Raw genomic sequence first — 15340 nt, 5'->3', positions numbered from 1 at the left:
TATCACTCTCTTTTGTCTCCCCTGGGTTTTGTGCAGCTGGTGGAGTTCTGCTTTAGTGACAGTTAGCTATGATGAATGAATCATGTATGGGTTAAAATAAGTTGAGACATAACTTTATATCCTCCTAACAAGATTTTCCTTCTGTAGAAATTCATTGCACATTTCTGAATCTCCTCTCTTCCCCCACCCTTTCTGCTCCTTAGTGAAGTGTGTTTTAAAGGGACTTGTTCAAAGATATTTTAATAGAAATGAGTTGCTCTACATGCAGAGCTGCTGCTTGTCCCAGACTTATTAAAAACAGTAAGGACTTTGCACACTGAAAAGAAGGCTAACAAGCTCAAACTTTACAATGCAAAACATACCACAATCTTTCTTACCCCTATTGCCGTTTCTTCCCCCGTTTTCCCTACAAGATTAGTGGATGCTCCCATACAAGAGACATTAAAAAAAGGCAGGTTTTTGAGGCCACTTGGAATTGCTTTTCTTGATACACCTGATATCCCTACAGAAATCTAATTTGCAGCATGGGGTTTTGTAATTTCATGCTAGAACAGCATAAAATGGAAGAATAACTCATCCAGAAGGAGAGGATTATATAACAGTAGTGAAGGAGAATCAGCAGAGACAGTGAAGATCCTTTGGAAAGTTGCTGGTTCTGCAGTGCCATGCACCTGCTAATTGGTTTCAAACAACAGTGAGATACATTGCCAAGAAGCGGAAGAAAAGAGGGGGAGGACAAAAGCTTAGTATTAATACATCTCACCTAAATTCATTCAGACAAAAAGGTATATTGCAGCTGAATAAAATCCTCCTGTAATGTTCAGGCTCCATCTCATGAATACCTGCTTTCCCTTCTCCTTTCCTTTTCTTTTCCATAGTATTACAAAATGTGGGGGAAAAAAAATAAAACAGAAGTATCTTTGTCACTGGTGCACTTCAGCCATTGAGAATAAAGAGGAGACATTTGGCATGGGGATGTGCACAGCCTGTTACAAGTCATGTCAAACAGGAGTTCAGTTGAGTGCTGGGAGAGGCATAACACATCACATCAAGGATTTGGCATGAATGCGTGCTGAGTTAATGGAAACTGTGGACTCTATCCCAGAGGGAACACTCATCGAAGTGAAAGAACTCCTGACAGACACAATAAAGAAACCTGGAAGGTTGATGAGCTGGATTGGGAAACCTCATTTATTCTTCCAACTCATGGATGCCCTAAAGGTGCCACAGGACTCCACTGGAGAATAAGGTAGACAGTTCTATACAACCCACTTTGTTGCTCCAGGTATTGGAGTATGTGAAGGTGGGACTTGCCTATCTTTTTTCTTTTTTTTAAATCCAGTATGAATTCTCCATGCTGCTGCTAATGGTATGGTGATTGTTCCTTGACTGATCTATCCACCATGATTTCCACATTTGCTTCCTAAATGGTTACCGTTATCTAAGATTTTTGTCTACAGTTCAGCTGGAATTGCTCTAACATGCAGTATTTTTTATCTATAAAAAATGTACTTCTTATAATATCATCTGTTGACGTGCCTTTAAAATTTCTTAGTTTTCATGATACTACAGAATGCTATGTCATCTAAAAAAGGGGGTCACTTCATTGTTCATTACAGTCCTCTGAACATTCATTCATTAAATATACCAAGAGCGTCCAACCTAGCATGGTCAGCTGTTTTGAAAATTATACATTTCTGCTCACTGTTTAACTCTTAACTAATTTCTAATGAAGGCATTTTACCCTAAAGCTCTTAACTTTCTTACTAAGACCTGACTATTTTATTTTTTTTTTATCACAACGTCTTGCAAGCCACAGCCAGGCAGTGGGAGCAGGCAGTTGGAAACACCATGGGATTGTGCAGTCAGCACAATTGGGCAGGCTGGAAGCTCTCAGAATGCAGCAGTGCCATGCCAACTTAGCCATGCTTTCTCCTTCCAACATGGAAACCTCTCTGGTTAGTAAACTATCTTTGAGAAATGAAAACTTACAGAATCAAAGATGGCATCTTAAAGAAAAAGTAGCAGCGCTGGATACTGAAAATCAGAATTTACTGAAAGAAAGTGAAGTTTTGAAGGATGGGACAGGAAATAGCAGGCCAGTGCAAGCTGTGTGAGGACCTCCGTAGCAGACCTGCAGAGAGAAGTAGATGATGCCAGGAACATACTGGAAGACAGAGAAAACAAAATCAAACAATTAGAACTGCAGGATAAAAACCTGGATGAAATCAGTGAACAAAAGAAGGCAGAGATCATGGAAATGTCCTCCCAGAATTTTCAGTATAGGAATAATATGTCAAAAGATAGATATGTTAGACATGAATATGTTTGGAAATGAGAGCCATATGGACTGTAGTGATAGAACAAGGGGTAATGGGCTCAAACTAGAACAGGGGAAGTTCAGGTTATGTATAAGGAAGAAGTTCTTTACTATGAGGGCAGTGGCACTGGAATAGGTTGCCCAAAGGAGCGGTAAATGCTCCATCCCTGGCAGTGTTCAAGACCAGGTTGGACAAAGCCTTGGGCAACACAGTCTAGTGTGAGGTGTCCCTTCCCATGGCAGGGGTGTTGGCACTAGAGGGTCTTAAGGCCCTTTCCAACCCAAACCCTTCTATGATTCAATGATTCTATGAATGCTTGCAAATCAGGCAGGAACTGAAGGAGAAACTCTATGAGCACGAGAAGCACTGGGCTCACCAGTTAAAGAACATATTGGGAGACTCTTAGAAGATCAGAGAAGTTCAGAGGAATTGCATTATGCAGGTGAAAAGACAACTGGAAGAATTAGCTGGAGAAGCTGCACTTCGGCAATAGTGAATGTAAACAAATCCTGGGTGAACTCTTCACTGGATAAGTCTGCTGAAGCCAAACTTCTGAAGGACTCTCTCCCGTTGCTTAAAACCCAAAATATATTCTGTTACATTTGGGATATCTTAAAGCTCTTGCTGTTAGTAGCAGTTTGCTTTGCACTTCTCAGTTTTATCAGCTACTATTTTATCAGTCACAACTGTTGTTTAGTTAGTATATTTTATATACTGGTGCAAATCTTGTACCTGTTCTTCACTCATAAAAATGAAGGACTATTATGATTTAAAAAATAGCTATAAAGGCTCTTCAGAGCTGTCCACATCAATTTAGTAATTTGCTCACACAGTGCTCCTCACACCACCTCACACCAGTGAGTAGGCTGGGGGTGCACAGGGAGTTGGAAGGGGGCACAGCTGAGACAGCTGACCCCAACTGACCAAAGGGATAGTCCATACAGTATGATCACAGAATCATATAGTTAGGGTTGCAAAGGACCTTAAGATCATCTAGTTCCAAGCTCCCTGCCATGGACAGGGACACCTCACACTAAACCATATCACCCAAGGCTTTGCACAACCTGGTCTTGAACACTGCCAGGGATGGAGCATTCACAACCTCACTGGGCAACCTATTCCAGTGCCTCACCACCCTTACAGTAAAGAACTTCTTCCTTATATCCAATCTAAACTTCCCCTATTTAAGTTTTAACCCATTACCCCTTGTCCTGTCACTACAGTCCCTAAGGAAGAGTCCATCCCCAGCATCCCTATAGGCCCCCTTCAGATACTGGAAGGCTGCTATGAGGTCTCCACGCAGCCTTCTCTTCTCCAGGCTGAACAGCCCCAACTTTCTCAGCCTATCTTCATACGGGAGGTGCTCCAGTCCCCTGATCATCCTCGTGGCCTTCCTCTGGACTTGCTCCAACAGTTCCATGCCCTTTTTATGTTGAGGACACAAGAACTGTACACAGTACTCCAGGTGAGGTCTCACAAGAGCAGAGTAGAGGGACAGGATCACCTCCTTCGACCTGCTGGTCACGCTCCTTTTGATGCAGCCCAGCATACGGTTGGCTTTCTGGGCTACGAGCGCACACTGCTGGCTCATGTTCATTTTCTCATCGACCAACACCCCCAAGTCCTTCTCCGCAGGGCTGCTCTGAATCTCTTCTCTGCCCAGCCTGTAGCTGTGCCTGTGATTGCTCCAACCCAAGTGTAGGACCTTGCATTTGTCATGGTTAAACTCCATCAGGTTGGCATCAGCCCACCTCTTAAGCATGTCAGTGTCCCTCTGGATGGCATTCCTTCCCTCCAGTGTATCAACCGAACCACACAGCTTGGTGTCATCGGCAAACTTGCTGAGAGCACACTCAATCCCACTGTCCATGTCACCAACAAAGATGTTGAACAGGACCAGTCCCAACACCAATACCTGAGGGACACCACTCGTTACTGGTCTCCAGCTGGACATTGAGCCACTGACCACAACTCTTTGTGTGCGGCCATCCAGCCAGTTCTTTATCCACCGAGTGGGCCATCCATCAAATTGATGTCTCTCCAATTTAGAGACAAGGATGTTGTGTGGGACAGTGTCGATGCTTTACACAAGTCCAGGTAGATGACATCAGCTGCTCTACCCTTGTCCATCAGTTCTGTAGCCCCATCATAGAAGGCCACCAAATTGGTCAGGCAGGAATTCCCCTTAGTGAAGACACGATGTTATGCTCAGCCTATAAAGCTGGGGAGCGGAGATTAGCATGGACCGCCATTGCTCAGGGACTGTCTGGGCATTGGTTGGTTGGTGGTGAGCAAGTATTTTCTTCACTTGTTTTTCATCACGTTTTTCTTGGTTTTGTTATTTTTGTTGTTGTTGTGTGATTCCTTGTTGTTTGTACTCCCCTCCTCTGCCCTTTTTAAAGATAATTAAACTCTGTTTATCTCAATGCACAAGTTTTCCCACTTCCACCCTTCTTATTCTACTCCTAGTCCTATTGGGGAGGAGGGGGAGAAAGTGAGTGAGCAGCTCTGTGCTGCTGAGCTGCCTACCAGAGTTAAACCATGACACCCTGTGCATTAATACATGAGCTCATGTGGGTTTGTTTTAGAAATCAAGTAAACTTTAGGTTCTGAGCGTAGCTTTTCTCTCTTTTTTTTTTTTTAATTAGATTGTTAACTTTGGATCTATTTTACAATAAATAGTTACACATAGTAGAAACCCAACAGAGAACTCACTGCCTGAGGCAAAGGAGACAGAGTTACAGTTCGTGCTAATCTGCCTGAAAGTGGGCAATACATAGTACTTGATCCTTGAGTCTGCTTCTGAACTAGACTGCCGGCTTCTAATTTTTTTCACCTATGGGTCACATTGCAGTTTATCTTTTCTCCAGACTGAGGAAGAGTGTGAAGGAATTTAAAGATGTGGAAAGGTTTAGTATGTTAGTTGGGGTTGGTTAAGAAGGGATTTCATTAGTGGACATTAATTCAGGCAGTGCATATTTACATTTGGCTGAAAACTTTTGTTTGTGCATCTAGAGACAACAGGCACAGGAACTTTTAAACTACAAATAAATATATGCATGCCATTTTGTGGCTGGCAAGTTAAATCCTAAGGGCCAACATGGCAGCTGGCCAACTGGTAATCATGCTGAGCCTTCAGAATTATCCCTGACATTTATGCACAAAGCAGGTAGATGAGGCTTGCCAGGCAGGAGCTAGCAAACAAAAAGTACAGTGAACAAACATGATACAAGGGGGGGAAATTTTAGACTGTGAAGGGAAAGCTGTGATTCCAGGGCATAATTTTCACTGTAGCTTGTAGCAGTGGCAGTGGAGAAAAAATCCAGACATGAAAAGACTAGAACAACCCCTTAATCTCCTTTGTGCCTGTCCTGCGTGACAAGTCACCCTTTGAAATCAGAGGAGATACAGTCTAGGAAGGGAAAATCTGAGCATAAGGAGACTGGGCAATGCTTAGAGGTAAGGTGAAGTCAGAACAAAGAAGGTTTCTACTTGAGATGCTGCACTGTGACTCAGAGGAACTAAATTTTCTTCCTGCATCCTTCCTCCTTTTCCTCTGGCAAGTCACTCAATCGCTCCAAATCTCAGTTCCCCAACTGAATAATGAGGAAACAGTGTGTTTCTTTTCATACATGAGAGCGTTTGTTTGTTTGTTTGTTTGCTTAAAACTGGAATAATTTTACTGTAGGAGGAAATGGTAAGAGAAATAGTTGAAAAAGCAAAGTGAAGGGCGCAAAAGAGAAGGAGTTGTGGCAAAGGCTGAGGGTAGGAATTTTTTACCCTAGATCAACAAGATCAGGCATAACAAGTTATGAACACATAAAAATAGTTTAATCAGAAAAAATGCCTAGTACAATTAGGACCCAAACTAAATAGAGACATTTAACTACTGTTGTTATTAGATAATATTAATAATGAGAGGTGAACTGCCTGTAAGGTGTTATTTGTGTGAAGATAGCCTGAACTGTATTAGCTGGCAATTCATTGACAATTGCAGCTGTGCAAAGCCAAACTGATGTTACTCAAGTCTTGTTGCCCAGTACCACAGGGAAAGCTATGAGAAAAACAGATATTCAGTGGGGTCAAAGTTAAAAAAGGAACATGTCACAAAAAAGGGTTTCAGAAATATGACCTGAGAAGAGTGACAGAAGATAGTGCTGCAGTGGGGTAGATAGCTTTGTTGCCCTCATTTTTCAACAGATCTCAGGTAGCTTCAGCTGCTGTCCTGTATGCATAACACACATGAAATCTGAGGCTGGCTTCCATAAAACTTCAGAGGTTTCTGTAGGAGCCAAGAGCAGCATTACAGCTTGCAAATGTATTTACAGTATCATATTGTTACTTCACATAACATAAATGTGATGAATTCTGCATAGAGAGAAAACAAATCTCTGTCTTTGATAAACTGTTTTACTAGCATTATTTACACATCATACAAAAATAAGGCTTTTCTGTTAAACCAGGGATAAAGAAGCAGAATGAGGCAAAAATATCACATATGCAACACTGTCCTTTCTACAATTTGCAGTCTTTACGAATGACGTAGAGAAGGCTGAGATAATCCTATGATGTTTCTGTGTTTCCCATCTTTATTTTAGGCAAAACAACAAAACTATGTGCTTGGTTATCATACACATACACATGAAAGAGCAAAGTCATATTTTTAATTCACACGTTTTTCATGTTCTGAATATAGCTGTAGGGCTAAATCCCTGCTGGGAAATTCTGTACAATTACAGTCAGGTGACAACACCTTTGCACCTTCCATTTTTCTAAGTCTTTCTCCAGTATTTCAGAAGGTAGAAAGGAATTAAGTACACTCGCTAAATACTGGGTTTATAATTTCTTCCTGTAAATTACATTATGTAGATTTCATATTACAGTAAGTGCTGAAGACCTTGGCCAAAATGACCTTTTGTGCTAAATGGTCTATGCATGTTTATTGACACAGAGATCCTGCCCTTGAGCATGCAGAATTGTGACAGGCAATAGGTGTGTTAATACCAACTTGTTTGGGAGTGGAGAGGCAGTGTGGTGAGATCGAATTACTTACTGAGATCATAGAGCTATGAAAACTAAGCTTAGATCTTCAGGAAGTCTAACAAGATGCATATTACTCTTCTGTTCAAAGCAATTAGCTTGGAACACAAGACCAATACCTCATTAGAAGTCTCCCTTGTAGGGAGAAAATTAATTTTCTTCTTCACTCAGACACTTGTGTGACAGAACACTCAGGTGACACCTTATATGGTGACACCTAATGATCAGTGAAGAGAAGCAGGAGTCATTAAATGCTTTAAATACTCAGCTACAGATGTAGACTCAAAGTCCACATGTTTGAGAACTGAAGTCACAGATGAGTATCTAATTGCTTTTCCTCAGCACTGCCTCTAGTACCCTAACAATTTTGAGGTTGTTGGAAGAAACCTGATAAAAAGCTGTGGCATGTGCTGCATTTTCAGAGGTGCTGCACTCCTGCAGCTCCTGTTGACTTCCCTGAGGCTGAGGTAAGGCAGCTCTGCAGAGAAGCAAAACAATTGTCCCTGCTTGAACAGAGCTCCAGACCCTCTTTGTGCATCACTGCTGACTTCAAAGGAGGCTGAGGATCTGACCACAAAGAAAACAGAGCCAGTATATACACCAATTGTTTCACTGCAGGCACCAAATGTATTTCTGTGCAACTTACCCTGTTCCCCATAACCTGTCACATTCAGCAAGAAAAGCTCTGGAGGAAAGATGGATATAGTAAATCAGGCTATTGTATTATTGGAAAATAATCTTTACCACAGGGAATATAGGCTAGGGACTTTTAAGAAGATGGGACTTCAGAGCTGACAAGTGTATCTAGCATGTCAATGTGGTAATGAAGTTAGTTCTGCACTGTTTGGAAAACAGCAAATTTCCTTGCAAGGTTTGTGATTAAACATCTAACAGAAAATAATGATTTCCTTGCAGGCACTTAGGCACTAAACACAAAGACACAGAGGGAGAGCCAACCAGAGGGAGAACCTGCTAAATATCACTACTGAAAGCCACTATTACCATAGAGTCCTCATAATAATCACTGTTAATTATAACAACTAGTATCTGTAACACTGAAGTACCCAGTAGGAGAAAGTATGACATTTAACCCACAGAATTCCTTCTCCCTTCAATCCTTTTACACACACATACACAAAAAGTGCTTATTTTGTAAGAAACATCAGTTGGAGAGAGATGATAGAATATTGATTTGCATGTGTATCTTGTTATTGAGAAGGAACAACAAATTAAGTTACATAGGAGAAAGGAGATTTTGCTGCATATAAGCAAAGATTTCTATAATGAAATTGCATAAGCAGAAGAACAATGTTTGCTTACCTGGGCATGGAGTGGGACAGCAAGTATTTCTGCACATTACTGTGAGTGTGGGGAATTATACCTTACCTGAGCCAGTGGGAAATGTTATGTTGAGCAGAGAGTCACATTTGTTCTACTTGTGCCTACAAAACATACTAGATAAAATGGGAAACATATGAGCAAACTGAGTATGAGATATTTGGAAGAAATCTGGGGGGGGGGGGGGGGGGAGGGGGAGGGCAGGGGGGGCTATCCTTCTTGAAGGAAGTGGTTGCTTCTTTCTGTGTCATTTCACTCTTCTTTTTCATACTTTCTCTCCTTCTATGTTAATTTATATTTTGGTGAGGGGAAATCTGGGGAGTGGACAAAACCAATTCCTTAATTTTGTGGGGGTTTTTTTCTCCTTCATATTTATTTTATTTTCTGAGAAGAAAATAAAGAGGCGAGGAAAGAAGATGGAGTGAACAGAGGAAAAGAGAGGAAGGGAGGGGAGAGGAGAAGAGTGAAGAGGAGAGAAAAGGAGAAGAAAAAGCAAAGGGAAGAGAGGGAAAGGGAATGGGAAAGAAAGGAAAAGGAGAAAGGGAAAGAAGGTGAAAGGGAAAGGGGAAGGGAAGGAGGGGAAAATGAAGGGGAAAGGAAAATAGAAAGGAAAGTGGAATGGGAAAGGGAAGGGGAAAGGGAAATGGAAAAGGAAGGGCGAAAGAAAAGGGAAAGAGAAAGGAAATAAATGAAAAAACCTACAGCAAATGAACAGGATTCCTACAATATCTACTCACAGACTGGCATGGAACTAGGTACAAATACTGATAGCACAAGTGAGAATGCTGCATGTCCTCCTTCTGTGAGACTAGAATGTCAAAATCTAAGTTGCCTTAGTCTGTATTTTCAAATAATGTCTTCTGAATTTGGTCTTTTTTAAAAATGAAGCAGTATGAAATCTCCTATTTGAAAAATAATATGGATAAAAAAGGATGATTTGATTCAATAAAAAAGATGTGAATATTTAATTTGTTAGACTTCTCTCTAGAGAATAGAGCAGGTTCTTTTTAAATAAACATGTTGCTTTACTCACTGTTACTGTGGGCAGGTATTTTTGCCAATCAAAAATAACAGGTTATATGTTGTAGAACAACTTCAGGAGGAGTTGAGGCAAGTCAATAAAAACAAATAGATCACCATACTTAGGCAAGAGTAATAAACTGCAAAAACATAAGGTGAGGAATGCCAAGCTATGTAAGAACATGACAAAAAGATTTGGATATTAACATAGATCATAGGCTGAACAGAAGTAAACAATGTTATACTCCTGTAAAAAAGGCAAACCCTTATTGCAATTTATAGCCAGTGTTACCACCCGCAAAACCATTAAGTGATTCTTCAGCTCTCCTTGAAGCTGTCTGTGCCCCAGCTGGGATGCTGTGTCCAATTTTTAATATTCAAGGATGGTATGGTCCTATTGGGAAAAAAACAGAGGAAGACAACAATTATCAGGCTTCATAAAGTATACTTATAAAGAAAAACTGAAGGAATTGCGTTTAGACTGAAATTCACCTAAACAGCTAAACTTCAGAGAAAACTAAGAGGTAAAACAATAGCTGTTTTCAAATACAGAAAACGTAACTTCAGTGAGAGGAACAATCAGTTCTCTGTGTCTGTTGTGGACAGGACAGAAACATTTTGCTCTCACAAGCGCTTATCTCTACTGAAGTGCTGTCTGGAAATTCACATTACCCAACTATCACTAAATACAGGGTTTTCCTGGTGCATTAAAAATACACCTAAGAAATACAAGTTGGGAAAAGCATAGCAGATTTGGAGAAAAGGAGACAAAATCCTCCTTATAATTGTAGATTGCTTTCCTCTGAAGCAGCTGCTGTGTTGGAACTGTTTTCAAAAAACCTTCCCCTCACCTCTGTGCTGAATGAACCGACAGAAAAACCCAGCACAAGCTTGATTTGAAATGAAATAACTCCCATTTTGGAGTGGACTGTGTGATGAAGATATAGTTATAGAACAAATAATGATTCAGCTCTAACTTTCAATTTTGTCCGTATTAAGTTGCTCAACCAGGTGTTGAAGCCAATAGAATTTGCTTTTCTGCTGCTGGAAGGCTATTTTGAGTGCAGCGTGATGGGAGAACAGCCACTTATTAGCTGCTCTGCAGTGCTCTCGGCTTTTCTGCTAGAATCCCCTGCAATTGCTCAAACCACACTTTTGCCAATACTCATCTAGTTCAATCAGTACCTGTAACGCTGGAGTATGAAATTACGTGGTGGTTGCAATGGTGGGTAAGTTGCCTGCTGTTTAACACCTCTGTTTCATGGCCTGGTTTCGGCAGGGATGCAACGCTGATTTTAGGCTCCAGTTTGTATTTAATTATTTATCTCTTTAGTCTACCCAATTGAATTCCCTCATAGTTTCCATGCAGTATGCATCCTGGCTGAAATTCCTGCGTGATGTTACTGTGTGCTGTTACAGAGTTGCCATGTCATGATGAGGGACATAATCTTTCTGCATCCCAACTGAACTGCGAGGTTTAATTAAAGTTTGCTGTGTATTGTGAGTACCTTGCATGCTATTGAAATGGAAATTATTGTTTGTTACAGCCAGTCTGAATGCCACCTGGGATTTCCATGTTATTGTTTCAGCTCTGTTGTACATCACCAAGCTTGATTTGGTATCATGAACGGAGCACTAGCATTGCACTCTGTTGTGTGTTCAGTGCTATGTCCAGCACCTGTATAACACCACATACATCCTGAGAAGCTGCACTTGGCATGCTAGGACTCCAAGGTCTTTTTTGTAGCATGAAGCCTGAAACATCCCTTTCCTTTTTCTGCACTTTCACTCCACCATGGGCCGGATCCACAGAGCAGTGGATCCCTTTGGCCTTTTTCACTCTTACCCTTGCCTGCTATTAACTTCAAGTCAGCTTTGGGAGACTGCATAAGAAATTACCTTGAAACTGGGCTCTGCATTTTGCAAAGCATGCTGTTTCTCTTTGTCATGTTAAGTCCTATGAGGACATGGCGAAAAGGGCTGACCTTGCCTGAGACCCAAGCCAAGGATGTAAAGCAATGTAGAGCCATCCCACAATATACTTGTATGCTTGTAACACCTACAAAACACTGTTTTGCTAGTTCACTGTGAGATCCTTCTGCAATTTCTGCAGTGCCAGGTGGATATCTGTGAACTAAAATATTACAGCCATGATTTGTTACTCTGCTTTTATGCATCAGCTTTAGTTCAGCTGAGTGCATTTTAAAACACATCCCTGTGCCTTCACTGTCGTTGTAAGCCACAACAAACAGGGTTCAAATGACTGTGGGAACTCCCCCAGTATTATGACAGATACTCATTACTGACAGAAAAAATGCACAAAATGGAACCACCCAATTCACTTGTGAGCTATCCCTGGGAAAGAGATCAGCTGAGAGTTTGAAGTTCATATTCTAACTGCAGGATTCTATTATTTATCTTACCTAAATAAACTCGGAGGCTTGAACATCCTAAAAGGGCACTATTTTTAAAGAGGTACAGATGTACTCTTCTCACCACACTAATCACTGCTGTTTACATTTTTGTAGATCTGACAGATTTCAGCTTTAGACCCCTATGCTAAGTGCTAAATAAATACCTATCAAAACTTAAGACACCATCCCACTGAGCATCGTGTTCCCTCACTCTCCCCACAGCATCAGTCTCCTCAGCCTTCGAAGTGTCCTTTCTGGTTTTGGGAACAAGCACAAAATCAATTTGGCATGAATTCTGCTGTAACTGCTTTTCAGTGAGGACAGCATCGTGCATTTCTCTCCCTGTCTCTTCCCCACCACCATAAGACAATAGTTTCTGGTTTTATGAGGAAAAGCGTAGGTGTTTTCAGATTCTGAAGCCAGGCAGAATGATACCTATTTGATAATTTTCAAGCAACCATGCTATGTGGATTTATATTTGTTTGCCTCTACCTATCTCCAACCTGCTGTCCAATTTCAATCCATTTTTATTCAGGGATATTAAGCTCTTAGAAAATTCATAAAAACAAGCAACTGATTACAGAAAATAAACAGCATTAGTGACCCTTCCAGGCAGGTTTCAGCAAAGGTAATAGTCATCTGCGGCATTTGGCCTGGATAATGGGGAAACAGCATGGAGAACTAGAAACATGTGTTGCCTCTTACCCAGCTAGTACCTGGGAGCAAGGAAATAAGGTTATAAAAAAATACGAACAGAAAGCTGCAGGAAAAATTTCAAGGAATATGTGGCTTATGACAAATCTACAGGAAGCAAAGTTAAATAGAAAAACATAGAAGATTACCAGAGCATCAAAGCAAAAGAGAGGCTGGAGATGATATGCAAATAGGTCAGAAGCACTTAGGAATGAACAAATGGGGCAAGGGGAAAAAGGGGAAAATTGGGATAGGAGAAATTCTGGGAGGGATGGACAAAGAACTGGGGAGAACAGAGAAGAGACTGGGAATCAGAATGAATGAATGATACAAGAGAAAGTGATGTCTAAATTTTTATTACAAGATAAACACAATTTATTGTCATTATAGCTTCTTTAATTACCTTTAAACTTTTTTTTAATGATGCCCATATGTTGCAAATAACAGGGGTTTATGACTTTTGTTCTCTCACCTTTCCCATGGCTTACATTCCCACTTTAATTGCTACAGATGCTCCGCCTAATGTTTTTGCAGCAGAGGTTCTTATTCGTGGTGATGCCGCACTTAGGGAACCAAAACGACTTGTCCCTCCGGGTCGAAGGCTACTTGCTGTTCTTGTGGATGTCCACCAGATGGCAAAGCCGGCATTTTTGTGGAGTGTCCAGGACACCTTCAAATATTTTACCCTAGAGAGAGTGGGGGCTTGTTCAACAAAACCTTTACGGCATAGATTGAAAATAAATGATAGGTGCCATGTGGATTTCCTGGGAATAACAAAAACCCAGGAAAATAAAAAATGCAGTTAGACAATGGGGGTGCTGTCAGGAAGGCACAACATTCACTGTAGTCACCATGTGTCTCTGCATGAGGAAAACAAATCTCAAGAATCTCTGTTAATGTTACCACTTTTCTCTGTTGATAGAAATTTTATAGAGTCAATAATTTTTTCCGGTGTCTGATCTCTTTGAAATTGTTGTGACTAGACCAAGTCTTAGAATGAAATCCACAGTAAGTGAAACATACTTCCCAACGCATGTGGTTATACAACTAAGAATAGGAATGAGACTTCTTAACACTTTTCCCTCTAACCTGCCCTCATGATGTAAAGATTGTAGTGATGGAGATAAGCACTGATCTTCTTATGTTACCTCTACGGCATCTTCTTACTGTTTTAACCATATTGGCTTAGGAAACATACACCACTTAATAACTGAAACTCTGTTGCACATATATAAGGAAATTGAATTTTCTGAAAGAGGCCTCACATCAGGATAGCATCTTTTATAAACTAATGTAACTGTACCAGTACAGAAGCCTTGTGCAGATAGCCATATATCTGCCATTATGAAGTGCTGGATGTTCTTAATCACTTAGCTTAATTTACATTGCATCATTGCATCGCCCCTTCATGTAGAGCACCATCTCTGCTGAAAGGCATATACAAGAGGCAATGAAAAAATCTAAGCCCTTTAGCATTCTCCAAGAAACTTAACCCCTTCTCCCTACAAAATAGCCAACTCTATGTCAACAGTTTATAGCCTTAAACAAAAAACCCCCGAAAAAAAAAAAAAAAAATTATATAAAGAGAAAAAAATTCATATCTTTTGAGGTTTGATTTCTTTTCTAGAGGCAGGAAGAAGGGAAGGGTGATTTGCTGCTTTAATGGTTTTGTAGGTTGGCCTGAATTCTGCTTACAGCAGAGGAACTGTTGATAGGGGTAAGAGAAAATGTCACAGCTTTTCTCTTCAGCTGGCTGGTTGACTTTCAGCTGGCATCAACTCCATTCAATGGGTCCCAATCAATTATATCCTGTAGTACTCATTTTCCTGAGTATCAAGACACATAGAAAAAGATGAGGCTGTTCCCACTGCAAGGAGTTAGGGTAGCATGGAAAAAATAAAAGCTGGTGCTATATTTGGAGCATTCCTAATTGCACTGTTCTATTTCCAGCTGCCAAAATCTGCGCTAGAATTTTAATTAAGGGCTAAATTAGTGCAGCAAATCCTAACAACAGGAAACAGTTATGTTATTTAAATAGGCTTTGAAATGATCAGATTTTATCTCTCAGAATATCACTCGGATGAACATTAAAGCTGCTTTTGTTCATCTGGAGAGGGCTGCACTTGCTCAGCAAGCTGAAGGAGGTCAGAGTCTCTGCTTTGGAAAACCACTAACAGCAGGCCAGCTGTTCAGAGGCCAGGCCGGAGAAGGCAGAGAGCCATTCCTTACACACATGGCATTCTCTGGCAGAAAACTTAGTGGGAAGTGCTGCACAGCCTGCTAAACACAACCTCTCACACCTCTTCCTTGTGTGCGAGAAGAGCGACTTCCCCCCAAGCCAGCAGTGACAGCTCCAGCCCGCAACAAGATGGCGGACCCACCGCCTAGTACTCTCCACAGCACCCCCTAGCGACAGCAGAACCCCCGCAGCGCTTCTTCCCGTTGCGGTGGCTGCAGAGAAGAAGAGCGCATGCGGAGAAGTGGTTCCGTGCGTCCTGTTCCCACCCCTCCCAA

At 41.1% G+C, this 15340-nt stretch overlaps 1 long non-coding RNA gene across 1 annotated transcript; it reads right to left on the bottom strand.

Annotated features, from left to right (window-relative positions):
* Positions 1–9647: 9647 nt before the first annotated feature.
* LOC133226628 (uncharacterized) lies at positions 9648–14889 on the bottom strand. Its single transcript, XR_009729597.1, has 4 exons — positions 14522–14889; positions 13391–13512; positions 11619–12383; positions 9648–10113 (listed from the first exon to the last, which is right to left on the bottom strand). It is a non-coding gene; the product is annotated as an uncharacterized LOC133226628 (long non-coding RNA).
* Positions 14890–15340: the final 451 nt, after the last annotated feature.

Source organism: Neopsephotus bourkii, unplaced genomic scaffold, assembly GCF_033783945.1.
Source record: "Neopsephotus bourkii isolate Nb327-2 ecotype Australia unplaced genomic scaffold, CSIRO-AGI_Nbou_v1 NB_1792, whole genome shotgun sequence".
NCBI classification, from domain to species: Eukaryota; Metazoa; Chordata; class Aves; order Psittaciformes; family Psittacidae; genus Neopsephotus; species Neopsephotus bourkii.
The sequence above is the reverse complement of the archived record's forward strand: the minus strand, read 5'-3'. Positions and strand labels throughout refer to the sequence as shown.